The sequence below is a fragment of the Elgaria multicarinata genome, chromosome 1 (genome assembly GCF_023053635.1).
Source record: "Elgaria multicarinata webbii isolate HBS135686 ecotype San Diego chromosome 1, rElgMul1.1.pri, whole genome shotgun sequence".
NCBI classification, from domain to species: domain Eukaryota; kingdom Metazoa; phylum Chordata; class Lepidosauria; order Squamata; family Anguidae; genus Elgaria; species Elgaria multicarinata.
Window position 1 is genome coordinate 164,283,818 of NC_086171.1, and position 25,187 is coordinate 164,309,004.

A 25,187-nucleotide genomic window follows, 5' to 3' on the forward strand; every position below is an offset into this window, starting at 1 on the left:
GGGGATACTCTCAAGCAGCATAGGATTGCAGTCCAGGAGACCTATATATTGGACAGGATACCTAAAAACCATTTCTTGAACCCTTGTAGATCATTTATTTATTCTTTATTTAAAGCATTTTTAGCTCACATTTCAGCTAAAAACTAGCTCCCAGACCTGCTTAGAAATAAGCCTTCTTTAAAATCCACAATGTTGTCTGGTGGGAAACGCTTAAACACAGTTGCCACTTTTCACCTTCTCCTCATGCCTCTATACAACTTGTACCTATCTAACACAATACACCCCATTTAGCAAAACAGGCCCTGAGCTGTCACACGTGACCCTCCTGATAAGACATAAAACAGGGGTGGGAAACTTTTTTCTGCCAAAGGATTCAAATGCCACTTGGGAAACATCCTGAGAATCTCATGCCAGTAGGCATAGACACCCAACTCTGTCACACACCATTCTCACTCGCTCTTGCTCTCCCTCTCCCTCTCACACATGCTCAGTTTTCCAACCCTCCTCCTTAGGTGATCCATGCAGATCAGCTGAGTGGAGGGTTTTCCTTGCTGATCAAGAGAGAAGAGTCTTTTCCTGCCTGGGGAGAGGGACAAGGCCTATGGAAGAAGCTGGAGAAACAGATGGGAAACCCTCATGGGTTTCCCATGCACGACATAAAACATGGAATATTCTCACACACACACACACACACACACACACACACACACACACACACACACACACCGTTTTATTACACTCCACCCATTTCAAGAAGCTCCACAAAGTGCCAGAGTGACCAAGACTCCCTATGTAACTGTACCTGCTACGTTAGACTGCTCAGTGTACATTTGGGTAGATGAGGGGGAAAGGAAGGAAGGGTTGACTCTTGACCAGCAGGAGACTGGGAGCTTGGCTGGTGCTCCCCTATTCCCAGTTTAATAAACTCACTCACCCCAGCTTAGACTGACTAAAGATAAAGCTGTAGCAATTGCAACAAGCTGGAGAGCACATTGTCAGCAGTCTGCCCTAAAGGCAGGACACTGCAACAATGGTTCTCCACTTTCACAAGCCTATAAAACAGTTCCTTCATGGAACTTTTCAAATTCAGTGTTATGAAAACAGAGTATATAAAGTTCTTTAGTGTTCCAGTTTCCCCTAACATACCACTTTTTTTAAAAAAATTAAGCTATGTTTCAAATGTAAACACTCAGGATTTTTACAGTAATAAATATATTCAAAATAATCTAAGGAGCTCACTGATCTTGTTATGCTGCTGACATTGTCCATTCACAGCACAGGCTGCAACAATAAGCATACATGCTTTGGAATTAAATTCTACTGAAATTAAAGTGAACTTATTTGTATAGAAATGTATTCTGATTGGAATGCTGGCAAACTCTCTGGATGTTGAAAAGATACTAAACACTTAGCAGATATCCCCTTACAGGCTAACTGTCTTGACCTTTCAATAAAATTAACAGCATGTTGCTAATTGTTTGAAACTAGTTACTGTATTTAGTATTGTACACATACTTTAAACTGCTCCAGTAACATGGTTTGCCTCTTTTCCTGATAGTACAGTAACATACAATTATTTTAAAATACACTAGAATATATCTATATAGATACAAGTAAAGAAATAATCTCAGAAGTATCTCCAATTACTTTGGCCATTCAGGCCACAATCATACACACTTATCTGGGAATAAGTCCCATTGAATTCCATAGGGCTTAGATCTGTGTAGATAGGTATAAGATCGCATTGTCAGTATATATCAAAGTGTTATACTCTTAGCAGGAATAGAGATTTACTTAAAAGCTCTCAGATATACAGAGGGGGCAGTGTTGTCCTCAGAACTCTCCTGATAATATACGAAGATTTCCAAGAGCAGTCAAATAAATTTGATAAGATTTCATGCGTTCTCACATATACTGCTGATATGCATTTATGCAAACCCTTACTCATCTTAGCAAAATCTTCTAAAAGACAATTAACTCATCTCTCAAAGTATCTCCTCAACTGACAAAAAACAAATCCTTAGTTAATACAAAAATAAGCTTGCCAAGACAATTTTCTGATAGAGTTAACAACAAAATCCAAGCAAACTGATTCTATTGTCTTGCCAGAAATAATGAAAACACAGCAGCCTTATTACAAGAGGTATAGTTTACCTAAGAGACATTTTACAATATATCAATAGGAGTGGCAGCAGCCTCTTGATATGCCATGTGGGATGTGATTAATTCAACAAATTCAAATTCAAAAAAGTGTTAGCCAGGCTTTTTTAAAAAAGAATTTGACTGCTTATTTGGAAAAAAAAACATTTCTCATAGGGAGAGCAACCCACCACCACCATTTACCCCAAACGGTCAGGCAGATCTCTATTTTTATAAACTGGAGATGCACAGCTGTGCATCAGCAAAGTAAAGGATAAAAGATCCCACAGATGTGCAGTTTCAGAGATAAATTGGAGTGAATTAATACAGCACCAGAAGAGTTAATTAACACAACCCTGCCCTCTGCCTGGCTACTTAGGAGCTATCATGGTGCTAAGTTTCATCTATCTTTAAAAATGACAGAGATGTAAGCATTTTTGTTAATTTCCATTGACTACAATAGAGCAGTTATTCCAATGTTTAAAAAATTCCTAAAAATCAAGGGATAAACGGAACTGCTTCAAACGTCGCATGGCTAAAGCCCTACATAAGAGCTATCATGGCACCAAGTTCCATCTCGTTATCTTTAAAAGTGACAGAGCTGTAAGCATTTTTGTTAATTCCCACAGCAAAAACGGAGCAGATGCAAACCGGGGGAGGGGGGGAAGTAGGTGTGATGGAGCTCTTAAGTAACTACAAAAAAATTTTCTAATTGCAAGTCTTGGGATGGGATCACCTTTGCAACATACTTGACTTTTTCTCTAGTCTGTTAAACAACTGCTAATCTAGTGGCAGAATCTTCTCTAATGTCTGTCCATCCCCCAATCTGGCATCACAGGTAAATGTCCCACTATAATTTTAGGTGCACTTGATGCTATTTTAATAATTATAATAGATAGGGAACATTAGAATTCACTGACAATTCATCCTACAATGAAGACAGGGTTTAAACAAAGAAAATTATTTATTTTATTTTATTATTTATTTATTTAAAGCATTTTTATAGCGCCGCCTCACCATTTCTGGCATCGAGGCGCTTTACAATAACATATAAAAATTCCATTAAAACATATTTAGAAAACATATTTAGTTTTCTCATACTTATTATTTATTTTATTGCATTTGTATACCGCCCCATATCCAAAGCTCTCTGGGCAGTTCACATAAATTAAGTTTATGGGGGGTGGGGGAAACTCCTGGAGTGTCAATGAAAACAAATGTCTCAAACAATACATGTCCCTGGTCTTCTACTATGCTATCTTAAATAAGAAAAGTTTCCTGCTGTAAGACAATTAGGAAATACTAATCAAAGGCTGCATACATTACTGGGGCAGTTGAACTACTTTGAAAGCACATTCCACATATTCTCAAAAACATACCTATTTCTTTCTAGAGTTGAGCTTAGAGAAAACTGGTCCTGCCAGGTTGTAGTAGAAGCCAACTATGCCTAGTGCACATTGGCTGACACCTGTGACATCACAATCCCTCCTCCCCTCCCTAGAGCAGTTTTTCAACTTGTGAAAGGCAACACAATAACATTTAATTAATTGAAGTATATGCAGCAGTTAAATTAAAAACAAACCAAGAGACCAGAAGGCCCTTTTGAAGCATGGAAAGGGAATGGACAAAACCAATGAGTCAGCCACCATTGGAATTACTAGTAAGTATATCTGTGAATTACACAGGAGTGGGGGGAAGGGCTGGGCTCACCACACAAGAACGTAGCATTTGCTGTGTATATTTGTACACAGCAAACATCCTTTCCTTTCAGATTCTCACAAGACAGCAGTTTGTTTTACAGTTACTTCCATGAATGCTTATGCCACGACAAATCCCTTAAGGCACAACGATTGTGTGTGCAGACTTAATGGACTAGTATGGCTATCATTTTGAAATTTGTCACCTTTTCCATGCCACACCTCTCTCAAAGCAAAACTGAAAGTCTAAAAAAAAAAATAGTAATCTACCTCATTTCCAGGTATTTCACTCAATTAGTGTTTTTTTTAAAGAAATTAAAACAAACACACAAAGATCACCTGATAGGCTTGGACTGATGACAGATTAACCCACAACTAGAAGGATTATAGATTTACCTCCTGGGCTAAATCTCTTCATAAGTATTATGACTTAATTCTGTGGCTTAATTAAATTGCCACAAGTGTTTCTTTGTTTTGTTAAAAATAGTAGAATGGTAATTTCAAATTATTATTTTCATACAGACTTACAACAACCCCTTAAAATATTTTTTGTAAATCCAACATGATAAAAGAGCAAAAATGAAAACCCAGAATTCTTTACCAATGAAGTGCCCTCTCTTCACTTCTGAATATTAGGCATGTGAGAATATATTCATATAAATAAGTGCTCTCCAAGCCTAATGCCTATCTCAGCATGCCTATTTTGTTCAGAAACCTGCTTTTGTCAATGATTAGAATTGCTTCAGGAGGTAACTATAATGATCAGCTATCTTCATACAAGTGACCTAGCAGTCAGATTTCGTAGAAAACTTAAAGGAAAGCCCACCACTTACCAAGTTTTAAGCACATCTCTGAAACGTGCCGTTATTCAACATCTATAACAATCATAGAATTCTCTGTGTGTCTTAGTGCTATCCTAAAATAAGGCAAAATTTACTGAAAGAAAAACCATTGCTTTGCTTACTTCAGTCTTTCAAACATTATGCAAAACACCCTAGTGAAGTGTGTACAGAATATCAACATCAGAGCTAAAGTCTAACAGAAAAGGGTTCTGTAACAGAAGTCATACTAATTTCCTTTGATGTTTCATGTGAGGTGTAGTGCTTAGTACTGGACTAGAACTGAGCAAACTCAGGTTCAAATCGCCACTCAAATTGCTCATGGGTGCCTTTGAGCCTCCCCCCCCCCCCATCACTATCTCTCAGCTACCTCAACAGGGCTGTTTTGAAGATAAAATAGGGGGCATGTATGATGCTTTGGCATGCGTGAAAGGAAAGCAGGATATAAAATAAATAAATAAATAATATCACACTGCTTGTTTATTTATATTGAACCAGTAAGTGCTTTCTATAATGCTTTTGTGTAGCTGCACATGTCTTGAAGGACTGTAGGGAAAGAAAATACAAGTTGTTTCAGTGCTGCCCTACTGGAGAATTAAAGGGCTATTAGCTTCATAGCACAGTTCTTTGTTTTAACACCGGGTGATGTTCAATCAGGTCTGAAGCTCAGCTCCCACACTTGGGGACGACGACGACGACAGGACAGAGGAATCGACTGAAGCAGGTGCCTCTCTTAAATCCAGGAATTCCACACAGCAGACTATCTGTCCCCATGTTCAATTCCTTCTTCAAGAACAACATGCACAGGAGGTGAGCACATCCCATGCTTGCCACATATGGGAAGCAGGCTGACTGCAAGGGCAGGTAGTGGTGAGCAACCATAAAGGAAGATAATCACCCTACTGTAGCCTTATTTGCCAAAGCATAATACTTGCATATTGTGAGCAGTTAGGGAATAACATTGGATACATAGGGCTGTATCCAATAGCTGTGACAACAGAAGGCAACTTGTGCTATCCGTTTTTCCCTTCCTCTTCTGCAGATCCCTGCGTCCTCTGAAAAGCCTCCCTAGAATGTATGGAGGTACCACCTCTGTCACGAAAGGAATTCCCAAAACTGGATGGAAGAAACTTGCGTGAACAGAGCTGCTTGCATAACATTCTAGTTACCAAAATTACAGGTGCAGTTCCATGCATACTTATATAGGGGGAATAATTCCTCCAAGGCTCGACTATAATTCCTGTACTAATTTGTTTTAGAGAACATGTCCTCCAAGTGGTTTTTACAGGACATCAGCACTAGCAATCTTTGAATGTGTATGGTAAAATTACCACTCCCATAATTTATTTTTCTGCAACCATACATATCAATAAATACCAGTGTCATTCCCTCGCTTTTACTCGTATTTGATCATCTAAAACAGGGGTGGGAATAACTTTAGTCAAAGGGCCAGGCTGGGACTTTGAGGACCACATGCCAGCTGTGGGTGGGCACCCTCCACGCATACACACAGCTTACTCACAACCTGTCCACATTCATAACATCCATGCACATCCTTCTCAGCCCCATAGCTAATCTATGCAGATCAGCATTTTTCCTGCCCATCACCAAGTTTCTTTCTCAGCATGGAGCAGGGGAACTGGCTTATCTCTGATCTGCTTTCCCCTGTCTTGGCATCTGAGCAGGTGAAAGGAGTGGGGCCTGAGCAAAAAGCATATTCACTCCATGAGCCGAAGGTTCACTATACCTACACTATTCAAGTTAAGGGAGTTGTGCCAACAATAAATCTTTATTGTAAGTCAATTCATACTACATAGTTTGCAACTAAGCACAATTATGTGTTGTATTTCACAGGAGTAATGTATTTCCATGCGGAAAAACACAGAGATCTATAAAAAGGATCCAAGTCTAGATTTTAGAATAGAAGCAGACAGGTCATGTTAAATCTCCACAGGCAATGAATTGCTACACTCAAGAGGTGTTATTCCAGCTGGAAAGCATGGAATTTCAGAGACATCAATATAAAGTGGAAAGTTATCAGGAAGCCAGTGGTGCAGGACCTGAGGGAAGCCATACATATAAGACTGCAGAGTTGAGGAACACACAGAGTACCAAGTTGCTATGTAATTTTCTAGTTAAAGCAGTACAATGAAGAAAAAAGGAAGGTGATCAGCATGTGGGACAAGTAATAATTGAACATTAAGATTTCACACAGGGAGAGGAAAGCACACGATGTGCTACCCCAGCAACCCTGACCTTTCAACTAGCTAACTGGAGGAGTGCTCCACCTTGACTGCCTTCAAAAACCATTCTTACATTTCCTCCCCTTTGTTTGAAATAATTATTTTCAATTTGTACCCTAAACAGAAAGTGACCATTATGAAAGTATTTGTGAAGTCACAAAAGTAAAAAAGAAATGTATTCCTTTTACATACAGTATCAATTTTCAACCAGATTATCACAGGGAATAAATTCAATGTTACAAACTCAAGTGAGAATTTAGAGACATAAAAACACATAGATTTACTGGTCAATCCTAAAAATGTTTATAATTCAGATTATATTAAACAGGATAACAGATTGTCTACACAGTACTGTAACTACAGTGCATGGAAACACTGGAACAATACTAAAATACCCCAACTAATAATGTTAAAATTTCCCTGTTCAAAGGTAGATCTCACTTGTTTAACAGGTAAAATGCCTGATATCATTTGACTGGATTCTTACCCATGCTGACCTCTTATGAAAATGTTCAGCTTGCCAAAGAGTATCATAAGCAAAAATAAATAAACCACTTATTCTTATGGTTCACTGTTCAATGGTCAGTCAGATATGGCTGTAGTAAGTAATCTACAGATTCTATATAAATCTTCCTATGACAGGGCATGCTTGCATACAACTTGATGCATCTGCAAAACAATAACAATTTCTAACTACATGGTTTTAAAATTATACCCCTTAAATAAACATAGCACCCGTGTCATAAATGTGGTGTGAATGGGCTTGAGAAGATGGAATGTGTTAATGTACTTCCTTTTTTTAAAAAAAATAAAGATCATTTTGAGATACTATTAGAGCTGGAATAGAAAATCTATGGGGTCACAGCTGCTGTTCTTTTGCAGAAGCCTGGAGAACAAAGCACTAGAAGAACAAAAATGCAAACCAGATTCCTTTTCCAAATTATTCATATAAAATTTCTAATAGCATGTCACTTATCAAGTCATCTGAATGCTTACTTTGAAATTCTGCAAGGAAGTTTCCACCCACTAATCCCTTTTTTTTAAAAATCTTCAAACATAACTTGTGTGGCTTTCTTTTCATAGCATGAGTTGTGTGTGCATGAGAGAAAAACACAGTATTTCTCTGACTCTAATGCCACCCACTGAAACAAACTGGGAGAATATGGAGGCAAGGCAGCACTTCTTGGATAAATATCAAGAACAAGGAAACAATCATATACACCATTTGTTAAAACTGCTCAGCTAATATCCTATGGAAGTCATAAAAGGAAGAACACAGCTGTGGCCCATATTTCATGATCTGAGCTCCCACAGAATGTATGGAAATAATATAGTTGCAGTGAAATAATTGCATGGAATCCCTCCACTCCCTTCTTCCTGCAGACTGATTTGCAATGATAACATTTTTTTTTCATGGTCAACTGTTCACTATATCAGAACTTTCACTGATAACACAATATGTAAAGGCAATGGCACAATGTGTAAAAATGCTATGCTTGTCAATTCACCACAGAATTAAGGGAACACAGTTTATCACTACAGAAGAGTGTAGAATGCAAAGCAGCACATGCTCAGAGTTGTTGTTTTTTTCTAATCAGGGTTGGCAAACAGTTTTGTTGCTGCTGCTCTGGAATGTAGAAGTAGATGTAAAGAATGGAATGCCAGGGGTAGAGTGGGATGGGAAGAGAAATGCTACTTGTATGCTTCACAAATGAAGTAATACACATGGCCATCTAAAGGGAGGGGGGTACAAGACCATTATGTTCAACATCTAAAATTACCTAGCTGCTCCACTATGTGGTTTGATGCACGCTGTGATAAATTACCGCTTCAAAAATAGTAGTTGGCACTGTGAACAGAACAGAAATATGGGCTTCTCTTTAAAAACAAATATCACATTGTTTCCTGCACTGTTTGTTAATACAAACATTCTAAGAATGGGAAACACTTTCCCATTTGCTGTATCTACCACAGACAATACAATATAGTAACTTGTACTATAGCAGAGTTAAGATGATCCAGGGGACCTCAACTGGATTGTCCAGAAAGAATATACAGTGTTATGTATTCCTGTTGTTAAAATGTGTGTGAATGCAGAAGTAACGCATGACTTCCTAATAAGATTAATGAAGGCTCATCTATGGAAGACTAAAGGCCTCTTCAACTGAACCAAAGGTGTAGGATAGGCCAGAGGGACACACAGGGAAAAGCAATCTCTCCGAGGTATTCACAATACTTGAATAGATACCTAACAATATTGTTTATGTTAATGAAATTGAAGTCAAGCATTAATTGACATGCCAATATCCACATATATCAAATTTCTCCTCATCTAGGCAAACAGTACAGCGCTCTGAAATTTTCAATGGGGAGCGGTATATAAATATTGTAAATAAATAACTAAAATAAATAAGAGAAAGGCCTACTAATGCTACCAATCAAAGAGCATTGTGCACTAAAAGAAGCAGTGGGAAAACACTGGAGGGTTACTATGGCGTTACCCACATTTCTATTCCCTTAGATATGTCTGACTATGTTTAGAGTGTGCAGAATGTTGGGCTGAGTGGGTGTGGCTGGTGATGCTGTGGAAAGGGGAAGGAGAATATATATGGGGGATATATATATGGGGGAGCTGAGTAATCTGAGGCGTTTGGTTGGTGATTGGGTTTAGAGGGTAGATCATAGAATCACAGAATAGCAGAGTTGGAAGGGGCCTACAAGGCCATCGAGTCCAACCCCCTGCTCAATGCAGGAATCCACCCTAAAGCATCCCTGACAGATGGTAGTCCAGCTGCCTCTTGAAGGCCTCTAGTGTGGGAGAGCCCACAACCTCCCTAGGTAACTGATTCATACTGCTCTAACAGTCAGGAAGTTTTTCCTGATGTCCAGCTGGAATCTGGCTTCCTTTAACTTGAGCCCGTTATTCTGTGTCCTGCACTCCGGGAGGATCGAGAAGAGATCCTGGCCCTCCTCTGTGTGACAACCTTTTAAGTATTTGAAGAGTGCTATCATGTCTCCCCTCAATCTTCTCTTCTCCAGGCTAAACATGCCCAGTTCCTTCAGTCTCTCTTCATAGGGCTTTGTTTCCAGACCCCTGATCATCCTGGTTGCCCTCCTCTGAACACGCTCCAGCTTGTCTGCGTCCTTCTTGAATTGTGGAGCCCAGAACTGGACGCAATACTCTAGATGAGGCCTAACCAGGGCCGAATAGAGAGGAACCAGTACCTCACTTGATTTGGAAGCTATACTTCTATTAATGCAGCCCAAAATAGCATTGGCCTTTCTTGCAGCCATATTGCACTGTTGGCTCATTCAGCTTGCAGTCTAGAACAATTCCAAGATCCTTCTCGTTTGTAGTATTGCTGAGCCAAGTATCCCCCAATCTTGTAACTGTGCTTTTGGTTTCTATTTCCTAAATGTAGAACTTGGCATTTATCCCTATTAAATTTCATCCTGTTGTTTTCAGCCCAGCACTCCAGCCTATCAAGATCACTTTGAAGTTTGTTTCTGTCTTCCAGGGTATTAGCTATCCCACCCAATTTTGTGTCATCTGCAAATTTGATAAGCATTCCTTGCACCTCCTCATCCAAATCATTAATAAAACTGTTGAAGAGCCCTGGGCCCAGGACTGAGCCCTGCGGTACCCCACTCGTTGCCTCTCCCCAGTTTGAGAAGGTTCCATTGATAAGTACTCTTTGAGTCAGATTCTGTAGCCAACTGTGAATCCACCTAATAGTTGTTCCATCTAGCCCACTTTTAGCTAGTTTGTTAGCTGTGTGATTTCTTATCAGGAGTTGTGTGAGGAGTGAGTGAAAATAAGATCATAGGAACTAAGGATCATTATTATTAGATTGGTTACTACCAGAATTATTAAGAATAGGCAGGATTGGAATATAATTCAAAGGAACTAAGAACTTTAAACTACAATAAACATTTTCTTTATTTTGCTACCATAAAACCACTGTCAGTTTGGCTGTGTCTCCTGCTCTATTAGTTCATAAATAAACACATTACATTAAACCTTCAGCCTGCTATATTCACAGAAAAGCCTTTTTCCAAATCTTCTTATCTTTCCCCTCTACTAAAAGGAAAAGGTTATACTTTTCTTTTTATTCCTTCCTCAGGTATTTAAGTGGTAGTGCTTAGCCTGAGGGAGGTGCATGCATCACAGCCTTGTGTGTGAGGTGGTGGCATCGCAGTTACAGTTAGAAAACATCTTCTGAACCTCCCATAAAAGTCTGCATTTTAGCAGTCAACTGCAGAATAAAAGTCTCATCTGAAAGCATCTAACAAGCACAGTTGCCAAAAGAGGGGGAGGAAATAATTACATTATTCCATTAATTACATAGGTTTTGCCATTGATTCTTCCCATGGTAAAAGTGATGGACTTCTATCTAACTGCTCAGTCTTAAACATAGTTCCAAAAAAGTCCTTGCCATTGTGAGTGTCCAACTCCATTATGGTGAGCATGAAGGTGTGCACAAGAAAAAAGTGCCTCTCGTTTCTCAGCTCAGAGCTGAGGAGGAGGACAGGAGCTGATACCCACAGTTGTGCTGGGTTTGGAGGTACTCTAAATCAGTACAACATCACCTTTGGCATAGAAACTGTTGGTTGCCACCCAAAAATGTATAGAACCTGATCCTAAGCATGTTTACTCAAAAGTAATTCTCACCAAGTTGAATCGAGCATGCTTCCTAATAAGTATAATTAGAACTACAGCCTAAAAGTACTTATCACGTCATTTTAATTAAAGATATTTTGATACTTTCTCAGAAAATGGACTGAAGGGCATCTGCACTGCTAAAGCTAAACAGGCCTTGGCATGGACAGTAGGGTGGCCAATTATTATTATTTTTAGGCCCTGCTTCTTTGCCTTAGCAGCCACCTGGCACACCAAACAAGAAGCACCCAAAACTTCTCCTGAAATTATTTTATCTCCATGCCAGAAATAGCTTCATGTGCTTACCAAAATGGTTGGCAACCCAAAAAGGAATAAGCAGTCCTGAAAACCTGATGCAACAAACACTTGACATGGAAATCAGTTTTCAATTAAATGAAAAAAAAAAAGTTTTATCTTCAAGGTGTGTGAGGAACCCAACACTGCATTCAGACATTACAATAGTCAATGGTGAGTTTAGTCAACTCCATAGTTGATTATCAAGGGGGTATTCCCCACATGACAAGATTATAATCAATCGTGGTGTGAATAAAGGCCAACACTGAGCTGACTATTAGTCAACTCTGTGTCTGATTGACACATCCCCTGCTCTCTCTCCCCACCTCAGTCCTCCCAATGGAATCCCATCAGCCCTTGAGAGTTCTGCTGGCTGGACTGGAGCAGCCACCGCCGCTTTGGTCACCCTTGCCAGGGGACTCTGTAGTTGCCAAAAATAACCAACTGTGTGCAACAAAATAGTCAACGGCGCCCAATAACCAACGGTTGTTCAAATAATCAACTCTGCACTGTGTTAGTTATTTCGGCCAATAACCAACTGTGGTGTGAAAAAGTTTTATTTCCAACAGAAGACACAATAACCAACTGTTGGTTATTGTGTCATCTGAACCCAGTCTTTTTCTTAAAGCAATGCAAGTGACCCTAGTTTCATAATCTGTATCAATATTATTGCACAGGGATTTACTATATAAAGATGAAGTTATCTAAAATGAAAGGGGTGAATAGAACTGAATAAGCAATAAAGGTATGTTTTTTTTGCAAAAATCCACAAACATACTGCCCAAGTCCAAAAAATGATATTAACATTAAAAATCTTTAAAAGGAGCCAGTGTAAATTAATATCAGACTTAAAATCCAGATCTCAACATCTAATAAACTAATTTACTATAATGAATGTTTTCAGCCTTGGGTAACATTACAATTATCTGGTATGAGATTAAATAATGCAGTTCAGTGTCAGATTGAAATGAAGCAATACCTCCATTTCCACTGCTTACCACAGGCTATCTAAAAACACAATTCATCATCTTAAAAAGAAGGCTAGAATCATTATTCGGCACATACAGGCATAATAAGTGTTGAGGTAAGGTTCAGGTTTTTTCCTTATGTCCTCTCCTTAAAAGCCACCAATCTCACCGTGTTTTGAATATAACATTCCATTACTGTTTCATCACTACTGTTCTTCACAAGTGTATTTTGGCCTTTGCACCCCACATTTTAACATTCACTGAAATAAGACCAAAGTACAAGCAAGGGAAGAGGTCTCTAAAGCAGGGGTGGGCAGAAGATAGTTCTCCAGATGTTGGGGATTTCATATCCAAATGATAGATGCTGGGACTTGAAGTACAAACTGCTTGTACTTTCCACTTCCTTCCCACCCTGCTCTAAAGCATGTCATATCAACAGCCTGCTAATCAAAGACAACAGTTTGGAGGCCTGAACTGTTAATTTCATTGTACACCAGCTGCGGAAGAGGAAAAAAATCTTTATCAAACTGATTCCCCACTACCTTCTCCCTTCGCCAGGATGAGAAAATATGCTAAACCATGTTAAAAGCACCTATTAAAAGCCTGGCAATGAAATATAGTTTCCATATGCTTTTTCAATATTAACGGACCATATAAATAGACTTTCAGAAAGAGGGCAACATGTAACAAAGATGTCCACAAATTAATTTTGTCCCATGATGTTTTAGAGTACGCAAACTTGATGCAAATTAACATTTCAAGTAGATTAACCCTATATATAATGCTTCAATTTACAAAAATCGAATTAGACCTAAAAACTTTTACATTACTGTTCACAAATCAGGAGAAGGAATGTCAGATTACAAAACAAGTTATCATATTACTCCCTAGTTATTATCTATCCTAGATTTTAGAAGATTATATCTAGTTGAAAATACTAGCTACTAGAAAACAAAACAAAAATGTTAATAGGTCAAGTTTTTAGCATTCAGAGAGCAAAAACTACAATAACAATCTTGATTTCATGTTTGCATTTCTAGCAGAATTGTGGGTGCTAGATTTAATTTAAACTCTGATTCACAACTCCCTTGCATTCAAGTCTTTTACTGTCCAAGAATTGTGCAAAAGTAAGAGGAAATAGCAGAATCTGCTCTCATAAAAACCTAATTATACAGTCCTCAGGACACTTATGCAATCAAACTATAACATATGAAACAATGATAGGTGAAAAATGCATTACTAAATGTAAAATTCTATCATATGTATGAATGATTAAAACAGTGATTTAGATGCATTCAGCAAGTAGCAAAAGGTTGAACAGTACAATTTTAAATTAAATTATTTGAAACAACAGATACACCACTCTAATGATCAATGAAGGCAAATATTTCAAGGTAACTCCACAATTTTAGGGTATGTTTGAATCAGTAGTGTAGTGCACACAGAAGCACATTGCGCAACAGAATAGTTCCAGACTGAAGACTAGATGTAATTTGATATCTATTGCCAATTCAACTTCCTGATTTTAGCTGGAACAGTAATACCACCTTTCCATCTTTTTAAAAAAATCAAGCAAGAAAAAGGGCAATCCTTACCCATTATTTATTTCAAAGTATTCTTAAATGTTTTGCCTCCAATATAACTAGTAAAAAAGTTTCCAATTAAGACCTTTCCTTTTATACAATCACCTGAATACATTGTGGCAGCCTGAAAGGCTTGTGATATCCTCCCACTGCATCCCATGTTTTTGGTCAGAAAGTTGTGTGCATCAACTACTGTCACCACCACCACCACTACTATTGCAACTACAACCATATTCCGGATTCTGCTATCATAACATACTGGAATGCATAGTTTCTCTAGTACTTGAGAATGGAATCCAGCAAATGGCAGTAGCTGCACACAACTGGCTTGCAAAGCACTAGGGGCCATCATGCACACACTTTTCAAGTGGTTAAAATAAGCCCAGGTGAACATATGGAAAGGTATTCATTACATGGGCAATTAAAAAGAAAAAGTACTACAAAACTTGGCATAGCCAAGAAGAGAATATTGGGGAGGTGGGGTGGGATCTAAGTGAGCAAGTATCAAATTATCCTTACTTCCAAATAATCCACAGCAGTAACAAATTCAATGACCATCTATTGCATACAGACGTAAGACTGAACTTAAACTATTTTACTCTTTTATTGCTTATCAATAATTTATATGGTTAACAATGCAATGCATAAAATGCTGATGAAGATTTCCTTCTGTTTGAGCTATTTATTTATATGTAAATGTATATCCCCCTTTTCTGCTATAAGGCCCCCAAAGCAGCTATGTCCAATGCAAATATCACCCAGGCCAAACCCTGACTAGCCTTGTAAACAGGACTAGATCCTATGAAGAATAAACCAATTCCTTTACACTTTACCAGTTCTTAAATACATCTAACTAAATACCCCACAAAATGCAGGTAATCTATGGCAAGTATATTTTTTATCAATCTCCAAAAACCTAAGTAACAGAAAAAATCATCTATTGCAAAGTTATTAAATACATTGTTTTCACAAGAATTATTAATTAAAACCCATGAAACATTGGACGCAATGCTTTTATTGAGAGGGGACTGGAGAAATAAGCTACTGTCTTATACAGGCCTCTCTTTCTTTTTTTCTTAGAAAGTCATCAATTGATATTACACCAAGTTTCTGCTTACTGTTTGAGTACGTGTACGGCCTGCAAGCTTACTTTTTCCAAGCACCTGTGTTATCAGGCTGGCATTTGGTCACAGAAAACATTACTTCCTCCTCTCAGCTGCTTTAAAGGAATTGTATGTGTTTGTATATGTGTATGTGCATGGAACATACTTCCCCCCCTGACTTTTACTCTCATAGCATCCAGCTATACACTCCTCCTGCCACCATTGAAATATGTTTTATTTTTTATTATTACATTTATATCCTGCCTTTTTTCCTCTCACAAGGAACCCAAGACAGCTCACATAGTTCTCCTCCTCTCCATTTTAGCCTCACTTCTAACTAGGATGGCCAATGGTCAGGAATGCTGGAGACTGTAGTCCAAAACGTCTGGAGGGCACCATGCTGGGGAAGGCTGTTTCAAATCATCAAGTTTGTCAAAGTTTGGCAAGTGCCTTAAAGTAGCATCCACACAAAATAGCATCTGTGCACTGAAATCAGCTGGAGAGGCTTTGCTATTGAGACCATCCATTACAAGTGGTAACAGATGGAATCAGGACCTAACTAGGGCTATTGACATGATCGCCCCCAAACGTCCTCTCCAGCCCGTTTCTAACGGGGCACCCTGGTATACAGAAGAACAGGGCTTCAACAGGATCGTCGACGATACCTATTTGTTTTAATGTTATAAGGGGCCTATAGGAAGGGATTGCGGGGAAAACAATAGATATTGGGCAGCAGGGAACCTAGAAATTGAATGGAGGGAACATAGTATCAAGGGAGTGAAGACTGAGACCCTCCCCACAAAACGTTAAAGATCTTACTTTATGAGTGCACAACCTTTTAGACCTCAAGAGCCATAAGCTGGCTTCGGGTTCAAGGGCACGCATATGAACACACACATGGTACGTCAGCGAAGGCGGTAATGGGTTTTGAACTCAGGGAGCTGAAGCAGGAAGGACGACGACTAGAGTGCCGATGGCGGAAAACTCGACTTATATCCAACAAGACACGACATAGAGAACATCTCCGTTCCTATGGGGTGGCAATACGTGCAGTGAAGAAAGCTTTCTTCTCTGCCCGCATTGTGAACTGTTCAGGGTGGTGAGGGGTCTAACGCAGACAGCTTCACCCCTGAACCCGACTTTAGAGCCTTCGGTAGTTTGCTGTGATACCTTTAATGATCATTTCACAGATAAAATCTCTCGGATAAGAGCAGACTTAGACACACGCATTATAGCAGAAGCTGACAATGGAGTGTCCAGCAACTCCGCGAGCAGGATTACAATGGATCAGTTTCAGTTGGTGAGTACCGAGGACATGGACAAGCTGCTTGGAAGAGTGAGGAAGACGACTTGCCCTCTCGATCCCTGTCCTTCTTGGTTGGTCGCCCAGGGAGGAGATGCAGTTAGATTACAACTACAATGTATTATTAATGCATCTCTCAGGGAGGGGAGTTTTCCATCATGTTTAAAAGAAGCGGTGGTACGGCCACTTCTAAAAAAGCCCTCCCTGGACCCTCTGGATCTTAACAACTATCGACCAGTATCAAATCTTCCATTTCTGGGCAAGGTGATCGAGAGGGTGGTTGCTCACCAACTCCAAGCAGTTTTGGATGAAACAGATTTTCTAGACCCATTTCAAACTGGCTTTAGAGCAGGATACGGAGTTGAGACCGCCATGGTCACCTTAGCGGATGATCTACGCCTGAGTATTGACAGGGGGAGTGTGTCCCTGCTGGTACTCTTTGGACCTCTTAGCGGCTTGACCATGGTATCCTTCTGGATACCATGGTCATGTATTGACCATACATGACCATGGTATCCTTCTGGATCGCCTGAGGGGATTGGGACTTGGAGGCACTGTCCTTCGGTGGTTCCAGTCCTACCTCTCGGGCAGGTTCCAGATGGTGATGCTTGGGGATAGCTGCTCCTCAAAAAAGGAGCTGCTGTGCAGTGTACCGCAAGGTGCCATCCTTTCCCCAATGCTATTTAATATTTACATGAAACCGCTGGGAGAGATCATCCGGAGGCATGGAGCGGGGTGCTATCAGTATGCTGATGACACCCAAATATATTTCTCTATGCCTTCAATAACAGCGTCAGCTAAGGATAATGTGTCTCCTCTGAATGAATGCTTGGAGGCGGTAATGGGCTGGATGAGGAAAAACAAACTGAAGCTGAATCCAGACAAGATGGAGGTGCTCGCTGTCAAAGGCCACAACCTAGGTTTGGAGGTGTGTCAACTGGTTCTGGATGGGGTTACACTCCCCCTGAAAGACTGTGTTTGCAGCTTGGGGGTGCTTCTAGATCCGTCGCTCCAAATGACAGCCCAGATAGATGCGACGGCCAGGAGTGCCTGCTATCAGCTTCGGCTGATACGCCAGCTGCACCCCTTCCTAGAGTTGGAAGACCTAAAGACGGTAGTGCACGCGCCGGTAACTTCAAGGCTTGACTTCTGTAATGTGCTCTACATGGGGCTACCTCTGTGCCTAGTCCAGAAACTTCAATTAGTCCAAAATATCGCAGCCAGGCTGGTCACCGGTACACCTAGGGGTGACCACATTACACCAGTTTTAAAATCTCTTCACTGGCTGCCGATTAGTTTCCGGGCGAAGTACAAAGTGTTGGTTATAACCTTTAAAGCCCTACAAGGTTTGGGTCCAGGCTACCTGCGGGATCGCCTTCTCCCATACAATCCGCCCCGCACACTCAGGTCCTCTGGGAAGAATCCACTTCAGCTAGCAAAAACTAGATTAACAACTGTTACTCAGAGGACCTTCTCTTCTGCTGCTCCCAGACTGTGGAATGGCCTGCTGAAGGAGATTTGTCAACTTGACAGTCTTTTAGAATTTAAAAAAGCAATAAAGACTGATCTATTCCAGCAGGCCTATCCAGTGAAATTTTAGAATGTTTTCAGGATGTTTTAATCATGTATGGTATGTTTTAATTCGTTTTAATGTGTATTTTATCTCATGATTTTATACTGTTTGTTTTACACTTTGAATTGTTTTAGTTTTTGTAAACCGCCCAGGGAGCTTCGGCTGTTGGGCGGTATAAAAATGCAATAAATAATAATAATAAAACCAACCAGGCTCCCTTTGTTTTTAGCCCTTTTCCTCAAGCTCCTAAAGTCTACTGCCATCCAACTTCTTATCCACTCTCTAGGCATCTTTGACATCACAGAAGCTTAGCCAATTACATGAAGGACTAATAGGTAAAGCCAACCATTTTATAGGATTTAAAAAAAACCCATCATGGGGACTTCTTTGGCAAACTTGCAGAACTACCTGTTTAAAAATCCATGTTCAATGCTTTAATTTGATTCTTCCATCTTTCAAAAATCATGGTTAATTCCATAACAGGGCCTTGAGATTTGTATTATGATAAAAGTTTTGTATATTAAAAGAGTTGGCATGGGCCATGTAGCTAAGAGATTTAACAAAATTGAAATTGCAAAAATAAAAATATTTGCTGCTATCTCCTTTTATACCACTCATATATAAATGGATCTATGTAACATGACGAACTGTACCACCTACTAACTACTAATGATTTAAGGAGATTTGTTTTTCTATATGTTTTATAATGTTACCAACAAAATGACATGAAATCCTGATTTGTCCTGTTTAGTATTTAGTAGAGCAGGGACCTGATAAGTAAACTATGTGAATGACACTCTGGCCTTAGCTAGACCTAAGGTTTATCCCGGGATTGTCCCTGCCTGCTCCCGGGATATCCTGTGTGTCATTTACATGAACAGGGATGACCCTGGGACGATCCCGGGATAAACCTTAGGTCTAGCTAAGGCCTCTGTTTTGAAATGTACAATGTATCAATAGAAACATAGCACTTCCATATTCAGTCCATCAGGAAAAAATAAAGGATTTTCCTACTTGTATCCTACTTTCCTTCGCTTTTAAATTAATTGGGGAAGTGGAGATTCCCACTAGTTCATTTCAAATTGGATTTAGTATTCTACTTGATAAATACCACCAATTTCAGTGCAATTTTGTTAATTTCATATTGGCAGTATGTTGTTTGTTTATGCCATCTAGCACTTTAGCCTGAAGTTCAAATTTATTTTATAGAAAGGAAAAAGGAAGAAACTACCTTTGTTTTCTCACATTGAAATTAGGTTTAATGTGATCAAAGAAAAGTACTGGGCTTTTCAAGAGGCTTAGGAACAAAACAAAGATCTAGAGATGCCTGACTTGGCACTTCTGCTATTATTTTCTACACCATTTAAAGAAGAAATGAGTTAAGAGTTAAAACTTAGCTCCACCCCTTTTTCCACTAACAATGGGGGGAGGCGAAGAAAGGAGGAAAACTTCAAATGAAGTAAACAAAAGAGTCTTGCTTCCTTCTCTAAAAGATCAAAGAACCAACAGATTCTGAAATAACAAGAAGCTCTAGCTCAATAGAGCAATCTTTACATATGCAGGTACTTGTAAAGGCTGCCTATGTGATGTATTACCACTATAAGATCATACCCATCCAACAAAACAAAGTTAACTTCTCAGAAAACAACAGGGTTAGCTTTCTGTCACATCTACTAAAGTCTTCAATAAAACGTGTTTTTAAAGCACATAACTCTTTAACTTTCATGGGGTAATGCATGTAAAAAAGAAGGGAGACCATTGTATCAGCAACCCTAAATGAAAATCATTATTTTCATCATCCTATTATTTTTACCCGTTAGGGCAGTGTAACAGCCCCGACTGTGTAATAAACAGCATTTGCAAATGAGTTGTTACAAAAGCTGGATCCATCCTGTAAGGCTGAGTTTTCTCATTTGCATTAACTCCAGGGACACCTTAAGTTCTATCATATGGTTACATCTTTGGAACAACTTCCCCAGCACTGCTTCACATGTAATCGTACTAACAACAACAAGAAGTTCAAAACTACTTTGGTACAATATCTTTTCACAAACTGATTTCATACTAATGGACTTAACTTAGAGCAGAGGGGAGAAAATGCTGTGGGATTAAGTGATACTATATCAAAGATTCAGAGCACGATGCTCTGAAAAAAGAAGTTAGAAACATCACACTTGAAATGAACCACCTAAGCATCTTACTTCAAGCAAACAAAGAACTGCATGCAGCTTAGCAACACCAACATGCACCATCCTGCTGCCCATCACTATCCCAGCTCTCTTCCTCACTGCCCATGCTAACAGCCCCAATATAATATTCCTCTTTACAATCACTGCTGGTCTGGCTACCACAGCTACTTTCTAACTCTCTTGCTGCTTTCCAGCAGCCACTAAGGGCCCTAATTCATTTCACAACCATTAATGTGCACAGTCCCTTGTCTTAGCTTGCAGCAACTATATTACGCATCCCAGTCCTTAGTTCCACCTCTCTTTACACTGCCTTCTTCCAGGGTCCCACAACTTTAATTTCTATATTGTTCCCGACTCAGTGCCCCACCCCCACAACCTTTTTTGCTTCTCTGTCTGAGCCCTCAGGCAGCCCTGTCCAACCATACACTCTTAGCTGTTAGGCTGCTCACGAAAACCACAGCCTGTTTCTCCAACCTGGTGAAGTCTGTTTTGAACGTTCAAAAAACCAGTTGTTGGCTGATGTCTTTGCTTGTTCAGCCACAGGCTGCAAATCCTGTCACAGCTATCTTCCTTTTCACTTGCTAGGGTTGATGCCCTTTTCTGCCCTCGCACAGGGCAAGGTTCCTGCACCCCCACCCCCAACAAGAGGTTAGTGCCCCCTCCCCTTCGGTGTGTGCAACCTCCCATACCGCCTATTGCGGAGCTGCAGAGACATTCTTCTTCAAGCCCCCTACTATTGAGGGGTCAAGACCTCTTCCCCTCTGTCGGCCTGGCCAAACGGGTAGGTGAAATTCCCTCCAAATCAGAAGGTGGGGCTTAAATCAGCACAACCTCCACCCCCCAATTTGGAATTTGAGCCCCAAAGGGGTGGAGCCCCCTCAAACCTCCCACCCCAATTCGGGGGTCAACCTCCCCTCTCCCCTCAGCCTCCCTGGGCCGCACGTGAAGCGCCCCTCTCCGTCCCAGGAGGAGGTCTCTTACTTCCCCCCATTTAGGGTCTAAACCCCAAGGGGGTAAACCCCCCTCCCCCCTCCGGCCCCTTTATTTACCGCCATCATCAGCACGCGCGAGCTGTCACCAAGCGCGAGACACCCCAACCGGTGCCTGACACGCCCCCCCACCCGCCATTGGCTGCCAACCTCTCCCCGCCCCGCACTACCATTGGCTAAAGGGTACGCCACACATTCTTTCCTTCCCACCCCCGGCTTGTGGCGCCTTACGTCTACTCGCTATTCAGTGATGCCATTTACGTCGTCTGCGCATGGGGGCTCCCAAGAGTTTTCTGGGACGGTTCTTTTCTTCTTAACGCCATCTGCGTAACGGGAAAAAGCGGGAACCTCTCACTGATTTACGCTAGTGACGCGTCGGATGATGCGGGTTCTTTATCGAGAATCAAAAGATTCTCTAAACCAGTTTGCGCTGTGTAGCTGAAATGAACGCAGATCCTTTCTGTTTAACAAACCACTAGTTTACGGCACTTGCGGAGCCTGGCAAATCCCCACCTCACACTCCAAACCAAAAGCTTAGGGCAGAAGCGTTTCTCAAAAGGGGAGCCGCGGAATACGTTAGCTCCACCCCGGAGCTGTGACATCCGTAGGCTTTGTGAATCGCGGGGGGAGGAAGGGGGGCGAAGTTTGGTTGAATCACAGGAGGGTAAATAAGGATGTTTCAGAGACAAAGGGACTCTTAAAGTCGCAGCGTCCCATTTCGTTAATCCTCCCCCTGCCCGCCTCTCCGGAGGCTCGCAGAGGGCCTGGCCAGGTTGCTTTTCAGCGCAAGCCTTCCAGGCAGCATAGCTTGTGGCGGAGACAGCCGTAGAGGCGCTCTGAGAGGGAGAGAAGTGGCTGAGGCTGGTTGGTTAGGGGCATGAAGCAAGAGAAGCCTCCCGAGTGTCGGCTACTCCACGATGGCCTCCTGAGACAAGGGCAGCACCTAGCAGGTTTACATGGCCTAATGTATAAACACACGTGTACACGCCTGCGCGCGCACACACACACACAGCACGGAGGACACGTGTACACACCTAGAGCACGCGCGCGGCCCTACCGGGTGGTTTTCTACTGGATCCCCTATAGAGCCAGGGGTGGCCGACTTACTATTCTAAAGGACCACTCGCTTTTCCTGCCGGAGGTCTGCGTGGTGTATTTCGCTTGGCTTGTTGATCCTTATGCGCTACAATAAGAAATTGATGCCATGTTGACAAAGCCACTACTAGGAAAACCCACAAAGGGAGATAATAATATCAAACTCTGGAACGCTTCAGTTTTAACAACATCAATCACATTTTGCACACTTACACAAATACATGTGGCATTTTGCCTAGCTTGACCTGGACCCTATTGATGACATAGCAGGAGTTCAGTAATCTGAGTCAGGAAGATACTGTACAATGACAGAAAAGGGCTCCATAGACAGTCGTTATAAATTTCCATCTATACCTGTTCATGTAATGGGAGTGTTGCATTATACAGAATAGCTTTGCAGCACAGAATCAGCAAAATTGTACCACTTTGTGGCACTATGATAGTGTAAAAACATGGAGTCTTATCAAATTCCAGCCTGCATCCATGACTAACAGAAATCAGATCTGGGCTTTACCTAACTCCCAGCCAGATGAATTGTTTTGTGACAATTTACTTGGTCCAAAATCACAGCTTCCTTTGCTTTTGGAAGACCTGGGAATGCCGCACAACACAGATTCAAGGCACCAATTGTTATACACTCATGGTCAAAGCAATGGTATTCCCCGTAGTAACCTCTATGGCTGCGAGAGCTGGACCATAAGGAAAGCTGAGCGAAGGAAGATAGTTGCTTTTGAACTGTGGTGTTGGAGGAAAATTCTGAGAGTGCCTTGGACTGCAAGAAGATCAAACCAGTCCATACTCCAGGAAATAAAGCCAGACTGCTCACTTGAGGGAATGGTTTTATTTATTTATTTATTTATTTATTTATTTATTTATTTATTTATATAGCGCCATCAATGTACATTAAAGGCAAAACTGAAGTACATTGGCCACATAATGAGAAGACAGGATATCCTGGAGAAGAGGCTGATGCTAGGGAAAGTGGAAGGCAAAAGGAAGAGGGGCCGACCAAGGGCAAGATGGATGGATGATATTCTGGAGGTGACAGACTTGACCTTGGGGAAGCTGGGGGTGGCAACAGCCGACAGAAAGCTCTGGCGTGGGCTGGTCCAAGAAGTCACGAAGAGTCGGAAACGACTGAACGAATAAACAACAACATATATCCTCACCATAAAAATAATAGATCCATTGTTTTGTGTTGCCACCACACCGCTAAATGTAGATCAGAGGCATGGATCCTCATCATTATTACAAGGGGATGAGATGTATTTAGAGAGCAAATTAGCTGCTTGAAGGATATCTATTAAAAAGGAAATGTCAATATATGTATAAATAAAGAATGGTTCTAATATTACCGGAATGAAAAAATGAAAGTCTAATCCCTTGATGTGGATTTTCACAGTATTGAGGCAACCCAATGCACTGGATCAGAGATTATGGGATCCTACACTGAGGGTTCATCTCCTTAGCTACTCTGTAAAGCTCCCCATTTTTCCTGCTATTGACTTTTTGAACTTCGTACTGAACCTAAATTATACCGAGCTGCGTTAATAAAAAAACTACTTCTGTTTTCCACCTATCAAGAAACCTGTGTGTTTCACTTAAGGATGGAGTAACAACTGGATTTTATAGTTTCAAAATTGGGAGATCAACCATTGTTCACTTTTTTCTTCATCTCAGCAGTCCTCAGGGCAGTCTCAGGTGCAATCTGAAACCATCACATCACCTGGCAGAGATAGGGTTCCCCCCACCATATTTTATGACTATATATATTTTAAATTTATTCCTGTGCTGTTCTTTATTTTGTATTGTATTTTATTATTTTTGATTTATTTGTTTGGTTTTACAATATTTTGATCTCAATGCCCAGCCAAAAGGTTTCCTGGAGTTGCTTACATATAATCAGTAAATAAGATAGCCCCTGCCCACAGGCTTACAATCTAAAAAAGCATGATGCACAATGAAAAAGGAATAGGGAGGGAATGCGGGGGGGGGGGGGAGGGGAGAGTAAGTCTTTCTTCAGGGCATTTAGCTTTTATTGTTTCACTTATATTGAGAGAGAGAGACTTTTTATCATCGGTCCAGAGAATGTCTGTTACGGGTGGATTAAAAATATAATGAATAGATAAATGCTTCTGAAATACAGGACATTAAAAAAAATCACCTCAGTTTTACAGCAGTTTCAACATATTAGCACAATAGAAGGTAGTGGCATAATCTTGTCCCCTAGTTAGCTGTGATTGCACAGCAGCAAGGGAATACACTGTTTTCCATGCACTTGTCACATCTGCTTTGAGTCGTAATGTGTGAACGTAGAACTCTGGGTAGTTTAGGAGTTAAACAGCCCAGAATTAAACAACAACAAACCCATGAGTGATTGTTTGCTCACAAGACAGCCCTTCAAAGAGAAAGTTGTGGAGAGCATAGCACATTTTTATGCAGACAATAGACCTGCCACAGACTCCACTCCTTTTCAGTGGAACACATTGAAGGTTTTCTTGTGGGGCTAGGT

The 25,187-nt window shown here is 40.7% G+C and overlaps 1 protein-coding gene across 1 annotated transcript in view; it reads right to left on the reverse strand.

The window, feature by feature from the left end:
- Positions 1 to 21,679, reverse strand: part of USP49 (ubiquitin specific peptidase 49) — a 52,372-nt gene extending 30,693 nt beyond the window's left edge. The window contains exon 1 of the mRNA XM_063141762.1: positions 21,641 to 21,679. The gene's annotated coding sequence lies outside the window, so the exon portion shown is untranslated. The remainder of the gene's footprint in view (positions 1 to 21,640) is intronic.
- Positions 21,680 to 25,187: the final 3,508 nt, after the last annotated feature.